The 24,153-nt window shown below is 35.8% G+C and overlaps 1 protein-coding gene across 8 annotated transcripts in view; it reads right to left on the bottom strand.

Moving 5' to 3' along the window:
* LOC6582879 (poly(rC)-binding protein 3) overlaps positions 1 to 24,153 on the bottom strand; it is a 115,030-nt gene that overhangs the window by 58,105 nt on the left and 32,772 nt on the right. For 6 of the 8 annotated variants that reach the window (XM_032731725.2, XM_032731723.2, XM_032731727.2 and 3 more), the window contains one exon: positions 23,069 to 23,152. The gene's annotated coding sequence lies outside the window, so the exon portion shown is untranslated. Of the gene's footprint in view, positions 1 to 9,175; positions 9,272 to 23,068; positions 23,153 to 24,153 lie in introns of those variants that run through there. The other 2 variants (XM_032731722.2, XM_032731724.2) reach the window with 2 other exon arrangements.

Below are 24,153 nucleotides of genomic sequence, written 5' to 3'. Positions count from 1 at the left end.
CAAATCGATACGCCCCATTTTCGAGCAATTTATAAATGAGCTAATTATGAACAGACTTTAAAGCGAGCGATAAACAAAGTGGATAGAGACGAAAATACCCTGCAGTTAAAGCTGTAATATATGAATATGAAATAAAATCTGATTTTTATATTTTAGGTAAACTTAAAAATCGCTAGCTTAACCCAAATTTAAATAATTATTAACAACTAAAAATTACTTTTAACCATATTTCTCTCTCACTCGTTACATACTATGGCTCATTTTAATATGCCCATTGTACATTTTTTATAATTTATATTTTCTGTGTGTATTTGGTTTTCGGCTTCTTTTTTTCTGTTGCTTGGGGGAATTTTGATCAACTTATTGTAGTTAATACACAAACGAGATCGCCGCCTTGTCGGTGTATATAATATTATAATAAGCAAAAATAAATGCTCATAAATATGAACAAGTTGGACACACAAAAAAGGCGACACAGAAATTGATACGTTGACATTTGCATTTAGCTTTAAAAAAAAAAAATACAAATAAAATACCAAATTGATTTTTTTTTTATTCGTTTTCGATTTCAATTGCTGACAGACAAGCAAAAAAAAAATAGACATTGTCATTGTGTAGACAAATTGGATTTGGCTTTGAAGGAAAATAAAAAATATTTAAAGTTTTTCCATATATTATACTTGTTCATGCAAGTAAAATGAGTATATTGGTTTGGTAAATAATGCATATTGGCAAATCGGAATCGAATCTGTGAGCACTTGAGCCATGAATGAGTATTCTGTAATCGGTAATGCCCGACAGCAACGTTATTACTTATTTCTATATATTTTTAACTTGGCCAAATAAGGTTGTTTGCAGATGCAGGCGTTGACAAAAATGGAAAAGCTGACAGCTAAGGGGAAAATCAATGGATCTTGGTTTGGCTTTGCTGCTGCTGCTGCTGTCAGTGCAATTAGCAACAGCAACAGCAACTGCAACAGCAACAGAGATTCCTAGAAATAGTCAAGCTATTCGTAACTGGTTAAGAGTCTGATAATGCCTGAATGCTCAACTGATTGCAGTTGGATGCTGCCGTTTGCCGATGATGGATGCTGAATTCTGTTTATGCCTTGCACTAATAATGTAAAAATAGATCCAAAGAATTAATGGAAATCTTTTATGGAATTTCCAACTGCAGCTGTAAGTCATCAAAATCCATTTATGGCTGATTGCGTGTGTGCAGATGCGTTTACGATAAGCCAATGTCCAAATGTGCTTCAATTCAGCTTTGCACTTTCCAAGGGATTCGGACAAACAATTGTTATAGTTGTGCGAAAAATAGAGAGAGAGAGCGAGAGAGAGAGAGAGCGAAAGAGAGAGAGAGAGAGAGAGAGAAAGACTGCATGTGTGTGTATAGCAATAAACACACATATTGCATATCTACTGTAGACGAATAAATGAGCCATAAAAAACAGACTGAACTAAATAAAACGACTATTAGGGAAACAATATCAAATTTGCGAATTTAGTTTTAATTATAGATTTTTATGCGCATTCAGTTAGTGAATAAGAGTATATTTGTTTATTAGGTAATATTCGCCAGTCATGAAAACTTTTACTTATCTACTCAGCAAAGTTGAAATCTGGAATATAAATTGGCTAAAGTTTATTTTGAATATACTCAATATTACTTCAATTATTTATCTACTATATTATTGAATTATATTGTAGTTATATTACCTATATAAATGATTCACGAAATATTTACAAGTTCTAGTTATGATATGAACAAAATTAATATATTTAGTATTTAGTATCTACTGGCAAATAATATTACCGCTATTAATTATGATGCTAGAGAAAGGTAATCCTGAAACTTGATTACAGTGAATAACAACCAATAGCACATTGCTTCCCCTTTTGAAAGCTAACATTCATTATTAACATATACATCTTAACATAGATACATTTAACATTTCTAAGTAGAGACTTTCAAATAGTTCAAAGAAATTAAATTTGATCGTTTTAGTTAAAATCTAAACATAAATTACTGTATACTAATTATGTTACTCTAATCATTTGTAGATCTCGAGTAACTTGAAACGAGCTGCTGGGCGCTACTCATGTTCTGGTTGTGCTTGTAAGCACCCATGGATCGCATGTAACTTCCTATGTGTGTGTGTGTGTGCCTTATGCTCCCAGACAGTTATGACTGACAAATCTGACAGCTATGGGGCGCTCGCTCTATACATATGCGCATATATATATGAGCATAGCTTATGGCACGCATCATATGCTCGTAACAGGAGCTGAGTATTAAACGGGAGTGAGAGGACGAGCCCTGCTTTGATAAACGAACGGGGTGGCCGCAGTTATTATCAAAGCTCTTGCAAGCTGTCTTGCTGTCTCGCTCTGTCTCGCTTACGCGAATGATTCTTCTGTTGATTCTGAGTTAGAGTAGCAGGCGCAGATATATCTACATATAATGTACATATATATATGTACGTATATATATATATTATGTAAATTACGAGCAGAGGATACATTCCGCAAGTTCAAGTCCTGCCGAAAATGCCGTCGTGCAAATGGCATAAATAAATGGTTTCGTTTACGACTCTGGACATTAACCTGTTAAATTTCTAATGTGTGCGAGTCAAGAGAGTGTCCCGCGTCCGTGCAACCTCGCACAGGGACAGCCCGTCGGCCAGGCAGTCAGACAGTCAGCCAGTCAGCTAGGCAGGCAGTCAGTCAGCGAGACCCGCAGTTATTTCAGCCAAACATAGCGTTTGCCTTACGTCTCTCGACTCGGGGCGCCCCTCCCGCCAACGACCCTTAAAGTTGTTGCTTTTCCGGCCGCAAATAGCCAACGAGCAGCAACGTTTTGCATATTTAAGCAGCCAACAGCCAACGACCACCAGCCAACGGCCAACAGCAAGCGACCTGACAGCCCTGGATAATCTGCCATACTAATGTGAGCGCAGCCCCATTGCGAGTGTGAGGTGTGAGGTGTGAGGGAGAGGGAGAGCGAGAGACTTTGACTTCAACTTTAAATGCGATTGCGATTGCGAATGCACAGCGAGAAATTAATGAGTGTGTGCGTGTGTCTCCAAATGCTAATGTTATGTAATTTCATTAGCAAGTTTACTTGAAAACGGTTTACTTATTTATAAAGTACAAATGCTTTGTAAATCAATAGAAAAAGATATGGGCGACACTGAGAGAAATGAATGTGCTAACCTAAACTTTAAAGTGCTTCAAAGCTAACATTGGGTGAAGCATGTTATCTAATGCCTTAAAATGACTTTGTTGATTGAATAAAAAAAAAATATAAATAAATAAATAAAAATAAATAACTTAAAGAAAATAATAATAAAAAAAATTCAAAGAAATATAGAAGTAAAATACAAATACAAATAACATAGAAATTAAAAAGAATTTTTATAAATTTTTTTTTTTTTTTTTTCAAATTATAGAATTTTAAATTTAAGCTTGGAGCGAAAATCTCTTTAAAATTTGTCATGTTCTATAAATTTGAAATAACAATTATAAATAAAATACAACAATTTTTAAAATTGACCTAAATTATTACAGTTCAAAATGGAATTGTTTAACATTTAATCAACAAAAAATATTGAAATTAAAATTTTTATTTTTTGTGCAAAGTTCTGGAATATTTTTCAGAAATAATAAATAAATTCTATTAATTAGCCCAATCACTGAGTAAGCCCAAAGGCTGAATTTATGAACACTTGTCTATATACCCATCAATATTAGCTTCGTCTAACAGCAATTTTGCATTCCAATTTATAATTTTAATGTCAGTTACTAGAGTGCACTCATTTCGCTCAGTGTAAGTAGCAGCAGCGGAGTGAAGGGGTTTTTGCATGGGTAAGCAGGCTGGCCACAAAATCAATAATGATTACATTTGCGTTGCATATTTCACTAGACTGGGGGCAAGATTTGTAGCCGCCGTCGCCGTTGCTGCTGTTGTAGTTGTTGTTGTTGTTGCTGCTGCCCATCGTCTAAATGACATTTGCGAGCCTACGACGACGACGACGACGGCGCGACCGGAAAAGGAGAAGGCGCAACGTCAATTCTTGGCCGGTCAGGTGGTTTGTTGGTTACGGTGGTGCTGGTGGTGCTGTGGTGCTGACGCTGCTGTTGGCGGGTGTGAAAAATGCAGCTAGCAAAACATACAAAAAAGCACACACGCACACACACACACACACAAAAGACGGAACGCGGTTAAGTGCTCAGAGGCAGCAATAATACAGCCTACGCCCACATCTAAACAGGGCGGGGGAGAGTGCGAGAGACAGGGAGAGGGCGAGACTGGGATTGAGAGTGGGAGGTACACCCCACTTTAGCTCTGAGCTGTGGAGAACAAGAAAGAAAAAAATGGAAATAAACGGGTTGAGTACTTTGCGCTGTGGGGCTTCGAAGCAAAAGAAATGCAGAAAGCAAGAGGAAACTGCAATAAGTGGCGCGCAGGGTCAACAATAAAAGGGGGCGCGCGAGCGTTGGGGACGGGGGCGCGTCTGATAAAATGGGGAGGGGAAGCGGGTGGCCAGACAAAGAGGAACGCCACTCAATGCAATTCAGCAACGTCAACGGCCTACAGACGACGGCAATGAGTAGAAAACAAAGAATAAGAATCAAATAGAGAGAAATTGTGCGAGACAGAGACAGCGAGAGCAGGGAGGTGGGACGAGACTAAGACGAGACTAAGCCAAAGCCCATGCCCAACCAGTTAGAAATTGCAACAGCAAAAATGCAACAAAGTACAGCTACCAATCTGATAGCGAGTGCACACACGCACACACACAGAGAGAGAGAGAGAGAGAGAGACACACACACATGCATCGTCACTTACAGCTACCTACTCCGCCGCCTCCTCCCCCGCGCTCGTACGTTTTATGTTCGTTTGGCAGGTTGAAATTCAACGCAGCAGAACGAGCGAAGCGACAGCGTAAAGTAAATGAGTAACAGCAGCCAAGAAGACTGACTGCGCAATACCCTACATATGCAAAATAACAGATGATTTGACTATGAAGCAAACTGAATCTAAAATTCTGATATAAATTCTGCAAATATAAATACATACATACATATATAAGCATATACAGATATGCAAATTTACATATATTTTATATAATATATTGCATGGTCCAGCAAATACTCCACATTGCTTATCTCTCGTTCGCTCTCATTATTTCTTATTCTTTTTCGCTGCATTTCATAATATTTTCTTGATATTATTAATTTTTGCTTTTTATAAAACATTATTTATATGATAACTACTCTAAAGCTTATTCATAGCTTAATTTAAGTTTCCTTTAACACTTTTTATCTTATCATAGTGCAATATTTGCTGTATATTTATAATGTCTGTGAATTGGGCGGTCTCGAAAATATCGGACTATATTATTGAAATATTTTTGTATTCCTTTTAAGACATTAATTTAACTTAATCTTAATTTGTTTAATATATAATTTAATTAATACAATTGTATAGAATATATATAAATAAATGCAAACCCCTTTTGATACTCTTTAAACAAATGGTAATTACAATACATCAAACTCATTTGCCTGTTCGAACAGAGTATAAATAGCAAAGAAAATGCTCGCGCACACACACTCACACACAGACATGCGAAATACCAGACAAAAAAGAAAAGCAGGCGACAAAGCGGCGTGTGTGCATCAAAAATAAAAACTAAAAAAAAAAGCTCCAAATAGGCACAGTGCGAACGAAGGAATGCAAAAGAGAGCAAAAGCAGCAGCAGCAGCAGCAGCAGCAGTGCAGCCGCAGCGCAGCAGTAGCAAAACGCAAAGTAGAAAATGCAACATAAAGCGAACACGTCAAAGCAATTGCAACTGCAAAGCAAAAGAAGAAGAAGAAGCAGCACAAACAGAAGCAGAGCACACCAGCAGCAATTCGGGCGGTAAATGGGCGGCACAAGCAGCTGAATATCATGTACGCAAAACAAATAACTGATAAAAGCCTATACAACAAGTAAGAAAGCTCTAGTCGAGACTGCTCGACTACGAGATCCCCTGAACCCTTGGAGCAATAGATATTTCAATACTTTTTCGCGACTTTCAGCTTACACAAAAAACACGCACACACACACACCCACACGCACGTACGCACACACAGGTATACATACACACACACGCATACAGACACACATACACACACACACGCATACAGACACAAACGCATACACACACACACATACACACACACATACACACACACATACACATACAAGCAACCACGCATAAACACGCATGGGCTGCAGTGTGCGCTTACTATGAGAACTTAATTGTTTAATAACTTTTTTTTATGGACGTACGATCTTCATGAAACTTTTAGATTATGATTATAACATGAATATGCATGTAATTGCCAAAGCACAAGTCTCTAGTATTTGAAATACGCTTTTTACAAAAGTGACAGTGAGGGGGTGAATTTAGTGGTGGGGGGTAAATTTCAACAAAAACCGAAATTGTATAAATGGCATATAAGCATACATTAAAAATTTGGAGACTCTAGCAATAAAGGTGTAGAAGATATAATTTTATAGCTGGGTTTCGATAAGGTTTTTTATCGATAAAAAAAGATCGAGATGAGTTATCGATTTTTAATGATAAACTTGATATGCGCGCTGTAATTACGGACATTTTAAAAAAAATTTGAAGTCTCTAGCTCTTATATCTTCTGAAATCGACGCGTTCATACATACGGACAGACGGACAGACGGACAGACAGACGGACAGGGCCAAATCAACTCAGCTCGTCACCCTGATCAAGAATATATATACTTTGTGGGGTCTGCCACGCCTCCTTCTCCCTGTTACATACATTTCAACAAAACCATTATACCCTGATTTCCCATTGAAAATGGGTTCAGGGTATAAAAACGAAGAAAAGACACTTGTATGCGTGTGTGTGAGTGTATGTGTGAGCTTAAAATTCATGGGAAAATTTATTAATTGTGGCTTGATTAGAAAATAAAATAATACTGTTTAAATATATTTAGCTTAAATATGAACGCTAAATAAATAAATTATCTAGTCATAAAAAATTAAAAACAAAAAATAAATAAATTCAAAGTAATAAAAATAAATAGTCAACTTAATTTTAGAACACATAAATAAACAAAAATATATTTTAAAAACAAAATAACAATAATAAATAAAAGGAAAAAACATTGATATATAAAAAATTATTTATCTTGCATAATAATTCATATTGAAAATAAACGCAATCAACCAAATTGAATAGAAGTATTTTCCAATCCCCAGTAAATCACCATACAACTACAGTTATAAATCCCAGCTAAAGCTTTCATCAGAACTAGTTTTGTTTTCTGTCTGTTATTCTGTTTGGTCAGTAATTTCTGGTACTCAACATACAATGTTCTTAAAATAAATCGAATTGGATTCTCAGAGATTTCTGGTTTGTCTACCAGAGTCAATATGTGCATATAAGATAAGTGTGTGCGTGTGTATGTTTTTGTTGTTACCAGCTCAAGTTTGGTGAGCGTGCCAAGTGTAAATGATTTGTATATGACTAGGAATCAGCATCAGCAGCAGCAGCAGCAGCAACAAAAATCTAAACAACAAAGCAAACGCCTGAGCTTGAGCTTTGTGCAAAGCCCCGAACCAAGTCAACGGAATATGAAAGGTGGAATGAAAGAAAGACTGAGCGCGAGAGAGTGAGTGAGTGAGCAGGCAGAGAGTCGAGACGGGTGTAAATTCAAATTCAAATCTGTCTCTTTTCAAGTGCAGCGAAGCGACGACGACGACAACGACGACGGCGACAGCGACGGCTGCGTCGCCTTAAAAGTAATCACAATTGAATTTTATAGGCGACGGCGAAGATGCAGCAACAACGACAGCAGCCCATAGAAAAGTTTCTGCAGTTTGTTGTCTGGTAGGCTGATAAGAATAAAGCCCTGACGCGTTACCAAGCGTAAATGATTAAGGCTGAAAAAGGGTTGCCAAAAAAATTTCTTTTAAATAAATAAATTGAGCGCTTTGCTGCCCACGCCAATTAGAAAATGTACATAAATCCCAACTGGTAAACCAACCAGTGTTGTACAATGTAAAAACAGGCGACTCGCACACACACACACGCACACAACGGCTATACAGCATTTGAGAGCAAAGAGCGGAGAGCGGCTTGCGCAAGAGAGCAAGCAGCAAACTCAAAGGCGCGCGTAAACGGCGACTGTTCCAAGAATGCAAGGCACAAAAGGAGGCAAATAACAACAAAAAGAAGAAAACAAAGAGCGCTAAGGCAAAGCAAAACGTGAGAAGCAAATAAGAAAATAATGCGACGCCGCCGCCGCCGCCGCCATACAAAAATCAATTTCAAGCGGCGTGGGGACGAATATGTTAAATGCGAATGTGATATGTGTGTGTGAGTGAACGTGTATATGGATGCTGTCTTTGGTTTTGCACTCAAAAAAAGGAGCAGCGCAAAGAGTGAAACGAATTTCTAATTCCCTTTCAAATTGATGTTTTATGAATTTAACACGGGCACATGGCAAAATTAAATATTTTTATAATATAAATTTCTTATATAATATGAAATTAGTATGCGAATTTATTTTGAGCGTCATAACTTGTATATTTCATACATATAGAAAAAACAATGCAAATTATTTAAGACCTGTTTTTCCAGATCTGAGTCTGAATGAAATACATTTTAAGTATGAAAACATTTTTATTTTTGCTAATTATGCACTGATTTCAAAATTCAATATATTTTTGGATGCGTTACCAAAGACATGTACAATTTATATGCTCATCTCCAGCGAGCGCATAAAAACTGTATACACCACAAACGCACTCACATAGAAACGCACACACACATATATACACATTGAAACAGGCACGCAACACGCGACGGCTTTGCCGGCTGCCCACAAAGATGAGAGCGAATAGAAGGTACAGAGAAAGAACGCTTAATTATGCTTAATTTGTTGTTAATCAAACTGACAAACAATAAACTTATTAAACAGTTGTAAAGTCTCGTATATGTATTTTTATTTAAGTTTTTTGCACAGCACTTGCAGATAGCGAAATAAACGATGAGAGCAAAACCAAAGACAACAAAAGCTGCTTCAAAAAATTTTTGTTCAGCAGTCAAATTCAGTGTAAAACAAAAAATTGCGCTCACGTTTTTTCTCAATTGTAGCTGTAGTTGCTGTTGAGTGTTGTTGTTGTATTTGTTGTTTCTGCTATTATTGTTGCTTTTGTTGTATTTTATGTATGTTTTGTGTTTTTGCCGCTTCTTTGAATAGCTGTTTTTTTTTTTTTTTTTTTTACACTGCTCTCTTCTCCGCTTTTCGGCTTCACGTTTCAGACTTTGTATTGCAATTCGCAATTTGCAATTTTAGACGCGACGCGCTTTTATTTGGTTTTATTTTTGTTTGTTGTTGGTTTTTATTTGAAAATTTGTTGTATATTGCTTGTATTTTTACTTGTTACAGTGTAATGCACGACGCGCGGCGACAATAGACTATGCACAATACAATTTCCTTATTTGCTGAAATTTTTCACTGACCAACAAATCGAAACGTTGCGACGCGTTGCGAGCTGAACGAACCGTACACCACCATTAAATTTTTATAAATGACTCAGTTTCGCGCTCAGTTTTTCTTATAAGAACAAACAAGCTAAACTGGCTGGCACATTGCGCTCTCCGTCTCTCTCGCTCTCTTTCGCTCGTTAGGAGAGCGCGTACGCCACCCGCAGTGCTGTTAGGCTAACATGACACTCAAACTGTTAACTCGCCGCTAAAATAGAGAGCACAATGAGTGGTGTGTACAGTGTACAGTGCGCAAACGGGCTAACCGAATTGCATTGCATACGCTTGGGGATGCACTCGAATGTTAACCGAGCAGCTTAACAGCTGACTGTTAGGGAGAGTTGAGTATATTTCGTATTGTCTATGCGCTCTTTTATATGCTGTACGGCACTATGGTTATCTCGCTTGCGCATGTTGGTGTCCTGCCTTAAGATAGTTTGAGCACATTTCACTGAGTGAGCTAGCGTTATGAGTGAATACTCGTCAATGTGTGTTGAGTGTCACATTTATGGAAAGAAACAGTGCTGCCAAGTTTTGAGCATATCAAATGCGCGAGATTCAACATCATCTACAGCATTGCATATGTATGTATGTATGTATAATTAGTATATACATATATACATAGTGCATTGCATTAAACTTTTATTGCATTATTGACACGTGGCAACAATACAAAATTAACTCAAATGACACAAATAACTACTGAATAATTACAACTACAATTATTTAATAATTTATACGTGTTTGCTTACATATCTCGTAAATCATAAGACTCAATTTTTTGGAATTTATATTTTAAAAATATATAACAAAAATAAAAAAAAGCCGTACAGCTCATGCCGCAGTGGGTCAGAGCTTAAAGTTCTCTAATTCGCTAAAAATTAAAAAACATGTTTGTTTCGATAAAATCCCCTTATCTCTTTATAGAATTATTTATTTGGAATTTTATTTCATATTCATATTTCTGCATATTTATTATAAAGAAATATATGATTTTTTTTTTTTTTTTTTTTATTTTAATTTTAATAAATAAACATTAGTTAGGAACTCTAATAAAATTTCAGCTGGTTCGATATTTTGTGATACCCTGGAAAAAAGCAAGATATGCAAGGTTGGCATAGAATAAAAGTTGTGATAATAGATAATATAGAATAAATAAAAATAAATAATATAATATTAAAAATAAAATAAATAAAAGTAAACTTAGGATTTGATGTCCATTCCAATTGGAATAGAAACCATCGAAAGCAATAAAAAAGCGATAAGCTTTTTAACTGTTTACGAGGTATTTATAGGTGCATCAAGCACTCACACACGCACACGCATACGTATTCACATTTTTAGACGAAACGCAAAAAAAGTCCCAAATGGAATATAATTTCATATGTTTCACATAAATCAGATTAAAATATTGCACAACTGCTAAATGCCATGTGAACACCTGCGCGCCGCACATTCTCACCTGTGCTTGTATAACTCTCTCTCTATGTGTGTGTGTGTGTGTAGCAGGATGAGCACAAACATAAGCACAAAAGTCAATTAATTGAATAAAAATACATTTTACTTTCTGTTTTTGTTTTTCCAATGTTAAATATACAAAGGAAAAAATAAATAGAACAAAAAAAAAATATATTTGCAAAAAAAAAACTTTATAAAATGCTGCAAAAATATTATTGGTTAGCTGCGGGTTAATTGGGCGCACGTTGTGGGCGTGGCACAAATTTAAATGTCACACGCAACAATTTATACAGAGTCTGGGAGAGTGGGAGAGAGATAGAGCGACAGTGTGTGTGAGAGTGAGAAGGGTCGATGGAGAAGGGAGAGGGCGAAGGAGAGCGGGAGAAGCAGCATAGTGCGATGGTGAGGAGAAGAGGGCGAGAGTAATATAAAAATGCATGCAGGGCCACTCTGTGTGCTAGAGAGAGATGGAGAATGGAAGGTGGATAAATTGATTTGCGTAGGCGCAACTTTTGAACCTGGTCCAGCGATAAGTGTAAAACTTAATTAAATTTTTAACAAACAAAATAAAATAAAACACAAGTGGCAAGAGTGAGGGAGGGGGACAGAGAGAGAGAAAGAGAGAGAGTGAGTGATAAAGTGGCAGAGAGAGAGAGAGAGAATTGAAGAATACGAAGAAAGGAATGTTACAAGCGAAGTGCATTAAGCTACGCGAATTTAATTAAATTATTATTAATCTGATTTGAGTGTGTGTGCTGGTAGCACACATACACATGCATACACTCCCACACTCTCTCACACACACACAAGCTAATTTACACTTTTTGCTCATCTGCATTTACAAGGGCATGAAATTTTAATCACATTTTCTGTGTGGGCAATAGGCGGCTGACACACACACACACACACACACACACATACACACACAGAGTCAGAGTACACATACCAATACACATAAGTAGGCAATATATAAATTCGCGGAGCTTAACTCTGTCTCTGCGTTGTGTGTGTGCGTCTGTATTTGTGTGTGTGTGTGTGTGTGTGGGTTCAATGCAAGCGTTTGTATTTTGCGCTGCCAGCTGAGGCACAGCTGCTGCTGCTCCTGCTCCCTCTCTTTATCTGTGTGTGTGTGTGTGAGTGTGTGTGTGACAGGTTTTGGCATTGCTTCACACACCCACACATAGACACATACACACACACACATCGAACATTTGACAGCCAACAATTTTTCGTAAATTAGGTCGTGTTGAATTTGGAATCAACTCTAATTGTCATGGCATTTTTTTTCTTACAAAAATCAATATAGGAATAAATATAGAATTATATACACATGCATATATATGTATTATATTGTATATATACAGAATATATATAGACTTTGAAATGTTTATAAATACTTATAAAATAAGAATGTATATATTTATATCAACTGAATCATTTCGACACATTGACAGCTTGATCAAACAGGAAGGATGCTATTTCCGATATATACATATATTTGCAACAGGTATTAAACCTATCTATACCATTTAGTTATTAACATTTTTCATTAGTTATGCCAGTTTATTATATATTATATATTATTATATAAAATATCAATTTTAAAAATTAAATGCCGTTGGCTTTTATCTAACTGTTGAAATATATTTTTAAAATATTATTTACCTCTTAATAAACTAAAATTAATATAAAATTTAAATATATTTTTTGATAAAATATATTTAAAATCAAATACAATTAAAGTAAAATTATATTTAAAATAAAAATAAACAAGGACAAAAATACTTGCAGATATCCTTTAAAGGAGTTGCCAAAAAACATTTGATAGAGCTTTTCAAATATATAATAAATACACACATCTTATTTACTAGTAGACATTATCTACCAAAGAAACTGTGAATTCGCAATAGAAACAATAATATATAATATTTACAAATATTATATAAATATTTATAAATATAATATAAATTTAAAAAAAATATACTATAATTATTATCCATAAATATAGTAATATGGGTTAGCAAGTAATCTTAATTTTAAATAAAAAAAATTTGCCATTTACTCAGCTCTGCCTAAATCTAAACTAAATTAAAATAGTTTTCTATAATAAGCCAAGTACAGTTAGACCGATTTCCCACCGCATTTGCGGCTCACCCATTAATAACATGTGCTCCAAATTTAACTAAATTGAAATAATTCCCACAAAATATGCCAAGTCCAATTGCTAAGCCAATTGTGAAAACCATTTGACCCTCAGCTAAAGCTGGGTTCGGTGGGTGGTTGGGGGGAATTTGGGGTCTCGTTTCGACTTATTTCCTTAACCTTGGCCACTCAAGCAAACGGAGATGCCCGCCTCAGACGCTGGCAGCCAAAGAATCTACAAGTTCATTAAACTAATAGCCAACAATTTATAACTAGCTGAAGTGGACCAAGCCCAAGGAAATGGACTTTGCCCAGAGCCAGAGCCAGACGAGGGACGAGACAGAATTAATGGCTCACCTGGCTGTTGGTGAACTAAGCAAAACTAATCCGCTTAATGTTTTGCCTATCTCTTAAAATGTGAACAGAGTCGAGGCTCTGAAATAAATATATTATAATATATATATTATATAATAAGCGATAGGATTTAAGAGAAGTCTGCGAATGCAAAATCTTCAGCTTCAACTTGAAAAGTTATTTAAGTTTTCCCTTCTGCAGCTGCACATTGAACAAAGCAAAAGGTTTATAGGGGCTGCAACACGGATGGGGGCGTGGCTGAACAATGTCAAAAAACGATAAAAGAAAAAAAAACTTAGTGAGTAGTCGGGCGTTAACGACTGCAGAATACCCAAAATGCTCACAGATTGATTTAACGATTTGCCACGCCCTCAAGGGGCGTAAATTAGGAAAACTTTGACAGTTTATCAGAAGAGGTTATACACAAGGCTTAAATTCCTATGAAAAGACGAAAGGACAGAAAGAGGGAATTACCACAAAGCCAATATACTCATTTGACTTTCGTGAATGGGTATAAAAAACTTTGCCAAAGTTGAGTGCGCACAATACCAGATAATGTGATAAGCAGTTACGCATTTGGGGAATCGACTTCCGGCAAGCATGTGTCTACGCAACTATCCTCGAGAAAATACACACATATAGAGATACACATATAAATAGATAAGGGTCCATGGGAGGGGGTTGGTCTGCTAATTAGGTAAATTGAAAGCTAAAGTTTTATCTGCCTAACAGACGTGCGAGCAACTCAAACATTTGTAAGTTGAAGAAAAACTGTGAGACAGAAAATGACAAGTGAATGAGCTAGAGACGGGGGGAGAGGGGGAGACAGCTGCAGGAGCAAATTGACTGTGTGGTTACAGAAGTACCAGCAAATGTACCATAGACTGCTGTTGGACACGTTAGAAGACAACGCAATCTCATTTTAAGTCGAGTTGAAGTTGCTTTTTAATTAAGAGAGTTCCTTTCACTCTGGATAATAATATTTGCGTGTCTTTTGAGCTACCATACAGTGCTCTCATTCATTCATTTCTCTTTGTTCTGTTCTTAAAATTTTCAATGATTGAGTTTACTGATTCCTTATTATATGATTTATTTTCTATAAACCTTTTCATCAGCATCATTATTTACCTCTAAATTTGTATATAAATATAGCATAAAATTATAAGAAACCTAAGAACTATTATAGCTATATAATAATAATAATAATAATAATTAAAAGAGGTACGAAATTAATACTCAAACAGATAAAAAGTGAGACAAAGAATATAGAGAAAATTGCAAACAAATTTATTAAATATAATCAATCAATCAAGTATCTATTTAACAATTTTGAGAACTGCAGAGAATCAAGTATCGAGCTATACATTTTAAGAATAAAGCGATACAATTAGAAAAAAAAGAATAAGGTTTCATTGGAACTGCAGAGAAATAATAATTTGATATTTACATAGAACAGCTGAGAAATAAATAGAAGAGCGCTGGAGCTACTAGAACCACAGGGAAGAGTGAAGCACTAATAGATTTGCCATAGAAATACAGCACATTTAATAAAAGAAATTAAAGGAAAGGAAAGGAATGGAAAGGAAAGGATGCGATAAAGGTTCGCACATAGAAGAGCGCAGGTCAAAAGGTGAAAGAGGGAAAGCAATAGAGATACCATCAAAAATATAACAATAAAATAAGAGCTATATGCACATATATGGTAGCTAAAACTATGACAGACAGGCAGACAAGTTTACAAATTGAAATTGAAGCTTTGAGAATTGCAGAGAAGAGCGCTGCAAGAGGAAGGCAGTGAAAGCGAAAAAGAGAAAATGAAATGCCATATGCATATGCCAAATGCTTCACTAGGTAGAGGCTTTCCATAGAGGCATAGCAATATCACAAATATGACAACTAGACAGATGAAAATCAAAATAAAAATGTCTCTTCTCTGCGATTCGCAAAGGCTTAATAAAGCTGAGGAGGCACCAACACAATTGTCACGAAATATATCAAATATGAAACAGAAAACTAGACAAAGAGCTTATTGGAATGCCTGAGAATCGCAGAGAAGAGCAATGCACGCACATAATTTGCAGAGATTCCATAAGAAACATTTCGACTTTAATAAAAGCAGAAAGAGAAACTTGAAAAAAAAAAACCAATGGATAATATGTAGTATATACTGAGATATACTTCGTGTAGCTATATTTAGCAACTACGTTTGACATACACACACATATATACATATACATATATAACGTCACGTATGCCAGGACTAACTATTCAGTTTAGCTGGCAAATGTTTTCACGCACACGACTGAGCGACGCTTTAGACAAATTTTCGCTGCATGCTCTGTGTGTGTGTGTGTGAGTATATAGTATATATAGTATATATATAATATATATGTGTTGGTATGCGTGGTAGTGCACGCTTCGTTTGTGTATTTAATTTGCCACAAAATTGTATTTCATGCACACACGGTGCAAAAAAGAGAAGAAGAAGAAACTTGCGCGGGAAACGCCAGCCAAAAAAAAAAAAAAAAAAAAAAACGGGAAAAAAAGTTGAAAAATGCTGTAAAAGCGTATTAAAAACTTTTTCGACTCCGTAATGCAAGCCAAACAGCCAAAAGCGAAATGGCAACACCAATGTTGCACTTGCAGCTGCTGCGACTTCCTGTTTGGGGGGGGTGGAGGGCAGCAGGAAGAGCCCACGCACAAGCTAATAGCTCTACTTCAATTAACCAAAAACATTCCCCAACTATGTGGGACACAGAGAGAGAGATTGCAGCAAAACTACAATACATATATTAACCAAGTTGAGAGTTGAGCAACATTTTTTAAATTTCAGATTTATTTAGCCAGCTACTTCATTTTGCGAACAGGTGAAAATGAGGTAGAGGTTGCAGGTATATTTATAAAATAAAGCGTTAATCGATTCTAGGTAAAAATGTTAGTGGAAGTAAACGCTTTAGCAAGTGTATTAAACTGTACTTAAAGAACTCAGGAAAAGAAAGAGGAAAATGGGTTGGCAGACTAGAGAAGTACTGGTAGGAAGAGGGAGAAAAATAGGACAGAGTCTATTATAATATTGTAGACATGCACTACTATAAAACTTAATGTCAAAGCGGTAAACTGTTTAAGACCTACTAGAATTGATGAGAATCGCAGAGAAGCACTTGATTTCGATGCACAAAGCATTCTTGAAACAGTCTAAGCTACTTGAACAATTAATATACAAACAGGTTCAATAATTCATAATCAAGTAGTCCTCAATTTTCCAGCTCCAATTAACAAACATTTTCATTAACATCGATTATGACAAAAGGAGTACAGGGAGTATAGGAAGCATATCAGCTAATTGGTGGATTTGATCTACTTAGCAATGTTGTTGTATACCGAGCTCAAATCCAATAATGTAAAGGATATTCGCCTCACTGTCAGCTGCCAATGCCGAATTCCAGACAAACAATAAAACGAAAAATAAAATAAAAACATGATACGTGAGCCGTGTCCAAACATCCAGCAGCAAACTAAAAAAAAATCTCAAAAAATGGGAAGGCGGGATAAACACCCCCAATAATCGAATGAATGCACGAAGTTGCGACTCGAACTGCCATAACTGAACATGGCAAATCCAACACAAGCCCTAACAAACAAAATGTTCAATGTAACTTCACACAAAAGCTGTTTCATATTTCTCAGTTTCCCAAAAAAAAAAAAAAAAAAAAAAAAAAAAAAAAAAAATTGGGATTGGAGATAGAATACCCTGGTAGAGAAGAGATACTAGAATTGAGGATATAATTATATAGTTTTATATTTATATATTTAGTTGTATATTTAAAAATATATATTTGGAAAAGTATAAATAAATAATTTATAAAATAATTGACACCCTAAGTAGCCATATATATTTTTATTTTTTTAATATTTAAAGGTAAAAACTATATATGAGCTTTAATTTGGAAATTGGAAAAAATAATTACATATTAATTTTTTTTATTTAATAAGCAGATTTTTTTAAATTAAAAATTAAATTAAATGTTTTTGTTTTTATTATTATTTAAAAATAGCTTTGTCTTATTGAAAAATATTTTTTGTATAACAAAAATGAACTAATTTTTCATTTAAAAATTAATTATTATTGTCTTATTAAATTTTTTTTTTAATTATTTAAATTAAAAAATTTCAAGTATTTTGCGCAAACAATGCTTTAAGTATTAACATTAATGCTTTCATTGTTATATAGTTTTTGATTTTAAAAATATTATTTTTAGAGGGATAGCTATTTGTTGGCAAATATATTTACATATATGTATATGTTTGTAAATATTTTATAAATATAATTGTCAAAAGATTACTTTTATTAGCTTAAATATAAAAACTTTAATTTTTCCATAATTTTAGCATATGACTTAAATATAAAGAATATAAATATAAAAAATTATACAAAAATTCAAATTGTTTTATTTAAACCACACATGTTAAAAAGAAGAAAAATATTATATTCATATTGGAGTTAAACAGGAGGTAGTGTCCTCTTGTAAATATTTAATAACAAAAATTATATGTAAATATATTCAATTAAAATATGCAAATATTTTAAAACTAAATATTTTTCATAGAAAAAATTAATAAATATGCAGTAGTATGTTATGTTAATATGAATAAATGAATTAAAAAAAAAAAAAGTTAATATGAACAAAAAATTAAAAATAATAGATGTAGCCAAAGAAGCTTAGTCATTCATGAAAAAAAAAAAAAACATATTCCCTTTGGCAATGTCCGCCCTTTAAAACTCAAACACCCCTTTTCAAGGCTAAGCCAAATGTCATCAGAGAACATGCAAAAGTGCGAATAGTCGCTGAGCTTTGCGATTTGTTGTTGTTGCTGGGGGGGGGGAGGACAGCCGGTTGAGCGCAGCATGTGTCGGGCATATTTGACACATATCACTTGGAGTTTTTCACATTCATTTTTTTTTCCTTTCTGGCCAACTGCTGCTTGAAGGTCCTGATCTATTGGCCATTTAAACGTATGCACACTGACCAAACAGACATATCGAGCTTGCATTCGATTTCTGGCCACGTGTGCTGCACGGGGATGCGGATGAGGATGTGGATGTGGACGTGTGTAGAAAGGGTTAGCCAGACGGTTTCGAACAACTCTCGGCGCGCACATATTAAAAATTTTGCCTCGTTGAGTGCCGGCGCTCTGGAGTGCTCTGGACTTGAGTAAACACAAAGTCCCAGTCCGTGGGGGATAAGGCGAGATAATTAGTTACTTTGTGTCGTTGTGGTTCCAACACATTCCACCGCTACCTTCCCCAGCCCTCGCCGGTCCCCTTCAACCGTCTGGGTCTCTCTGCCTGATGTAGCTTCAAAGTGGCGCGTGTCTCGCTCCAAAGCAATCCATAGTCTGTAGTCCACTGTCCGCTCTCCGTTGCCCCTCGTCCATATTTCGTGTCCGGGCTTAGTTTGGTCCATCACCATCCACATTTATTTGTATTGGCTGAGTGTATTTGATTACGCTCTCTACGGTCCGTAGGGTTAATTGAATTTGCTTTCCAGTTGCCGGCCAGCAGCAGCAGACAACGGACCCGAGACTGATAGACGATTTGCCATATCTATAAAGCCGCTGCCCCCCCACACACATCACAGCACATCACAGTGCAAAATATATATTCATGAGATGCTGGGACAGTTCTCCTTTGGCTCTAAGGCTTCTGTTTGCCTTTGATTAATTGCATAAAAAGTGGAAAATTGCCAAATTGTTTTTGTTTTTCGATTTTTTTGTTGGGCACATTTCTGTTCGGGTTATTTATAGGGGCAGGTAAGCCTAAACTGCTATGGATTTGCCAGCTAAACACGGGCAATAATTGTTCTTCATGGGTGGGCGTTAAATGAGAAAACTATTATGATGGAACAGACACAGGATATATAAATGTGTATATATTTAGGAAATATATTTCAGGAATGTGCAGCCAGTGCTTAAGCATTTAATTAAGTTGATCATTAGGTGAAAATAATTTAATATATCATATATTTTACTAAGAGAGTGAGAAACATATATAAAGATATTAAGGCTTAGCAAGAAATATTTCTATATATGAAAAATCTTATCTTGGCCTTTACAGAGACTTAAAAGCAGATTGAATGATGAAAATAATAGAGAAACTTTAAAACATATTCGAGGCTGAAAGGCAACAAATGACTTTGATTTAACTTAATGAATAACTTAGAAAAATAAATAGGAAATATTACAAATATTTGCTGTAGAATTTACATAATAATATGAAAACTCTTGTACTGTTATTAAAAAAAAACCTTAAACACCAAGTGCAAGGATAAAGGATAACAGAGAGTTAACGGAAAAAGCGAAATGAGATTTCTTAAATATTTTTACAAAATTTCACAATTTACTATAAAATGAAAATCACATAAAAAGGCAACAAATATTATAGATTTTACAATCTCAAACGCTTTCATTTCACTCATGAAATTTACTTAAAAGAGCAAAGACTTTTCGAGATAGCGAAGTTTCATAAAATATAATAAAATTGTATTCAAGAAAAAGAATAAATTCTTATAATATATTAACAATACAAAAGTAGTCAAACGAACAAAACTATAATAAAAGTTGATTTAAGCAATAGAAGAAATTCTTATAATATATTAATAATAAATAGTAGTCAAGCGAACAAGACTTGAATAAACTGCAACAAATATCAGCCAAGCAACTATTTATTGATTGCGCTTATATCGAGACATAGTACTTAAATTCTAATACTAATACTGGATAAAGCTGAAATAAGAAATTAAATAGAGCTGTTGCCAGGCGATTGTCATATATTCACTTTAGGCTTCGGCCTCTGGCAAGTGGAGTCACACACAGGAAGAGGGAGATAGAGTGAGACGGATAGACAGAGAGGGACAGCCAGCCAGTCAGCCAGCTAGTCAGGCATCCAATTACCATTCTTCACTTAGTAGAATCCAATCATCCAATAAAACGCACTGTGTGCGTGTATGTGTGTGTGTGTGATTGTGTGTGGGCCATATTTGAGCAGCACTCGAAGCGCACACGAAATGAACATGGACGGAACATGGAACTGGCGCAACAATTGGGCAGGCGGCAGACAGTTTAAGCCATTTTACACTCAACTGGCGGCTAACGATCGAAAGTATCTAACAGATACAAGGAGCCACTACAACATGGCCAGCCAGAGTAGTACAAGCGTTTAACGCTAAATAAAAACTAAGTAAATAATTTAGTGGGCCAGCGCAGGCGAAGCACTTGAAGCGAATGAAACTCTAGAGCTCAGCTCTGCTCGGGCTCTGCTCGGGCTCTTCTCGTATTTATTTGCAGTTTTCGCATTTTAAGCCGATAAAAGGCGAAACAGGACGTTCGGATGCTGTGAGTGAGTGGTGCTTCATTGTGCCAGAGAGAGAGTGTGCGTGTGTGTGTGTGTGTGTGTGTCTGTGTGGATAGTAAATAAAATGACAAGCGTTTGACAGAAGCACCGGAATATCCGTCAGTTTGGCGACGATGCGAACGAAGCGCCCGTCCGGCCACGGGACACCGAAAGTTCCGTGAGTCGAGTTCAGTTTAGAAAAATGTCCTGCCGCTGCTGCACAACTGTCCTGTTTCGCTTGGTCCAACAGCCCCCACCCTCTCTCTCTCTCCATCTCTCTCTCTCTCTCCGACTGACTGTCTATCTGTCTGTGATGTGCTGCGTGTGCGATGTTTGCTTGCGTGTTACAGTTACATTCATAATACAAAAGCATACGAGACTTGGCAGCCATCACAGCATCATTTCCTACGCCATTTTTAGTCTCTGCCTGTGTCAACTATTCTAATAGCTTAGTATGTGTAAGCATGTGCGTGAGTGTGTGCGATTTACAGTTACGCTGATTGCAGGGATAATGCCACTGCTTGCAGCGGAAGACTCTATACCTTTCACGCACACACACACAGCTAGAGGCGGAGTGAGCGAGTGAGAGAGAGGGAGAGAGAGCGCGAACGCGAACGCATTGGCAAAACGGAAGTGAAAGCTGAACGCAACCGGCAAAGCGGATGTTAACTTAAAGGTATAAAGAAATTGAATCAAAGTGAAAATATTATAAAAATAAATAAGACAAGCTAAAGTAGTATTGGTGGGAGTATTCGACTGAAGGATACCCTAACGAGCAGCTGAATGGCAGCTGAACTGCTTGACTATTAATGATCATGTTGAAGAGGAACAGCTTAAACTTGCTTAAAAGGATTCTAAGCAAATTAGTTAAATTGTCAGTTAATTTATGACATGAAAAGAGTATATTGCTCTTATATACTGAGCTATATAAATAGAGAGTCCTTAGATGACAAGAGTAGACAGAAGATGTAGAGTAAAGTAGAGCAGAGTAGTAGTTGAGTAGAGTACAGTGAAACAGAGTAAAGTAGTGTAGATCAGAGAAGAGTACAAGAGAGTAGAGTTGAACATAATAGAGTGGAACAGAGTAGAGTAGAACGGAGTATAGTAGAACACAATACAGTGAAACAAAGCAAAGCAGGGTAGAGTGAAACAGAGTAGAGTGAAACAGAGCAGAGCGAAACCGAGTGGAACGAAACAGAGTAGAGTGAAACCAAGTAGAGTGGAACAGAGTAAAGCGGAACAGAGTAGAGCGGAACCGCTTAGAGTAAAGTAGAGAAGTGTAGACTGAAACAGAGTAGAGTGGAACAGAATAGAGCTGAGTGGAGTAGAGTAGAGAAGAGTACTGCAGAATGGAACACAGTAGAGTAGAGTAGTGTATAGGCGAAGAGTTGGGTACGGCTTTTTGTTCAACTCACCTCAACTATATCAAACTCGACATCCATATACATATACCTACATAAACTCACACTTGCTCCACTCAAAATATATGAATATATAATTGTTATCCTGTATATATAATTGTTATCCTGTACGCTGTTACATACACTTTTCAAGTGCTAATATACCCGCTCATCAACTTTGAGCGAGTATAAAATGCGCAACTAAAGGCGATTGCATTTGCCGTTAGCTAAGTGCCGTCGACTTTGAACTATGACGTTGGCTTTTAGTGTATTAGGAAAATGTTAAAACGCCAAAGTAGAAGACGTCGAAGAGGAGGAGGAAGATACTGAGAAATATGGACAGTTGCAGCTACTTACTGAGAGGGGGGCAGGCAGGTGACACTCTCACCCGCTGCTAATACAAAATAATGCAATTTTGCCAGGACAACGATAACGGCAACTGAAACAAGAAGCAGCAGGAATTCATTTGGCTTATGCAATGGACAGCAACAGGATCAGGCACTAAGTCAATGGCAGATAAAGAATAGAATGCGATTATGGACAGAGCCAAGACCATAACTGCATTTAAAAATAAATTGTTACTCAAGACTCAAGGGCTTACGATAGGAATTTACGACTGAAGTGTGAGTCGCTGCTTGCTATATTTATGGCTGCCCATATTTATAACAAACGACAAAAGGCAGAAAAAATTGTATATCTTAATGACAAAAGATAGAATATTCATTAATATGTACTTACCCGAGAATTCACAGAGCACTGCAGCTTTTTATATTGCCAGCTAATGAAGGAGAGAGCAGATCTGATTCCCACACGAACGCATCACTGAAAATAGAAGGAATTAAAAAGGTTTAAAGTAGAGCAAAATTAAGTTATAATTGGAAAAAGTAGAGGCAGATAGAAAGAGAGTGAGAGAATGAGTTCTTAATAAATTACCTGGATATAGATATACGTATATGTTTATATACATGTATATATATACATGAATACATATATATTAATAAAAAACCTAATATTTAGCATGGCTTACTTAACTTGATAAGAGTCCCAAAGTCAAATTTGTAAACATTTTAGACTACTCCTGATTTTAATTCAATATTACAAAAAAAATTAAATATTTTTCTAATCCCAACAACTCTGTCTTGACATTAACAAACCATCCATAAAAACTGAATGGACTGAAAAGACGCTATCTAGACAAGTCTATCTAATTAATCAATCACACTCTGCCTATGGAAAGACTATGCCTGGCTTACTAATTTAATTGTTTATAGCTTATATATGATATTCAACATTTTCATCTTTCATTATCTCTACATTGCTCTCCATTATGATATTCGTAATTACTAATTTTAATTCTTCATAACTCATAAACGTTGGCAGATGTTGATAGATGATGATTTTGAGATTCTTGATTTTAAATGGGTTTTTAATTCTTACTTTTTATATTTGTTTCAGCTATATATGTACCTCAGCACAGAGTGGTTCCTCGATTCAGAGCAGATTCACCTATGACATACCCTAACAAATCTGGTCAGACATATTTTGAATGTAAAATTTTGCTTTAATTGAGTTTGCTATAAAGGCAGACATATATAATTAAGTGTACCTCTGACCTTTTGTTGCCATAACTTCCAGCTTCATAGCCAGATGTAATATCTGTTGCTAATCACTGCTACGTTCAAGCACATGCAGTAGATAAAAACAGTTTAGCTAAACTTCATATGGTTGATGGGCTCTTAAGCTCTGCTTATTACATAAGCTCACATAACCCATTTATATTTAGACTGGGCAGAGCTGAATGTTTCAATTTAGTGTCGAGCTAA

The sequence above is a fragment of the Drosophila mojavensis genome, unplaced genomic scaffold (assembly GCF_018153725.1).
Source record: "Drosophila mojavensis isolate 15081-1352.22 unplaced genomic scaffold, ASM1815372v1 contig_74, whole genome shotgun sequence".
Lineage (NCBI taxonomy): Eukaryota > Metazoa > Arthropoda > Insecta > Diptera > Drosophilidae > Drosophila > Drosophila mojavensis.
Note: the sequence above shows the minus strand (reverse complement) of the source record. Positions and strands in the feature narration are given on the sequence as shown.